The sequence below is a fragment of the Psammomys obesus genome, unplaced genomic scaffold, assembly GCF_907164565.1.
Source record: "Psammomys obesus unplaced genomic scaffold, mPsaObe1.curated_primary_1811, whole genome shotgun sequence".
In the NCBI taxonomy this organism is placed as follows: domain Eukaryota; kingdom Metazoa; phylum Chordata; class Mammalia; order Rodentia; family Muridae; genus Psammomys; species Psammomys obesus.
This window is the reverse complement of record NW_026585797.1, coordinates 20967395-20968511: the sequence shown is the minus strand read 5'-3', so window position 1 is coordinate 20968511 and position 1117 is coordinate 20967395. Positions and strand designations below refer to the sequence as shown.

Below are 1117 nucleotides of genomic sequence, written 5' to 3'. Positions count from 1 at the left end.
CTGGGGTCCGGAGGGGAGGGAGGGACGGACGGATGCTGCTCGCAGCTCTAGGCACAGCCGGGGGGCAGGGCCGGCAGAGTTCCCACGGGTCGTGGGCGGCGGTGTGATTGGCACCGTCTGGGTCCCCGGCTGGCGGCGACGCTCCGGGAAGCCCGTCCCCGCCCTCGCCCCCATCCTCCTCCTGGCGGCTCCGGGGACTAGAATCCGTCAGGAACCAAGCCCCAAACTTTCCCTCGCCTCCCCACCCCCCACGTTCCTTTTGTCCTTCTTGGCAGTGGCGGAGACGCCTTAGCTGCGATCCCCTTGTCCCGGCCTCGCTCCCGGTGTCCCACCCGTAACCCAGCAGGGCAGGGGTGCTGGCACTCCTCGCGTCCGATGGCGGCGGGGGCCGCGTCCCCCACAGGCGCGAATCAGGGCGCCCGCACCCGGGCCTGACTCATCCTCCCCCGGTGACCGCGCCGCGTCCTCGGCCGGAGCCGCGCGGGGATGGGGAGTGAGACCACGGCTGCCCGCGACTGCCCACGCTCTGCCTGACGCCCCCGACCCCGCCGCCTCCCCCGCTGCTCCCCGGAGGCGCACTCCTGCCGCGACAGCTACGGGAGCGGGGAGCCCCGGAGAGAGGCCGCCGGAACCCCGAGAGCCCGCGCTCAGGACAGGTGAGGGGACCCCCGGGGCTCCGCGGGACGTGGGTGGGCGAACCCCGCCTCGGTACCCGCGGCTTCCTCGGCCCCCCCCTCCCCTCCGCTGCAGCCTGCAGAGTTCGGGGGAAACACCGACTCCCAAAGTTTGGGGAATGAACCAAGCCCGCCATCCGTTGCAGACTTCTTGGTCCCCGGAGCACGGGAGAGGTGGTGGCGGGCAGCCGGTGAGCGGCAGCCGGCTTCTGCGAGCGCCTGGCTCTTTGAGCTACACCCTCCTTTGTCTAGGTTCCGGAGTCAGCATTCTTTGTGAGGAAGTCTGTGGGGTTCGTCTAGGTAGAGCGAAGTGTGGGCAGGGGCTCCTACAACGCTCTTTCAGTGTGGTCTTACCTACAGAAACAAAAAGGAGAGGAGAGACAGTTCCCAGTAGGGGTGTGTGTGTGTGTGTGTGTGTGTGTGTGTGTGTGTGTGTGTGTGTG

General features: G+C 68.9%; 1 protein-coding gene across 1 annotated transcript in view; it reads left to right on the top strand.

Moving 5' to 3' along the window:
• Window positions 1–554: 554 nt before the first annotated feature.
• Window positions 555–1117, top strand: part of Tmem200a (transmembrane protein 200A) — a 78109-nt gene continuing 77546 nt past the window's right edge. Inside the window, exon 1 of the mRNA XM_055599386.1 lies at window positions 555–656. The gene's annotated coding sequence lies outside the window, so the exon portion shown is untranslated. The remainder of the gene's footprint in view (window positions 657–1117) is intronic.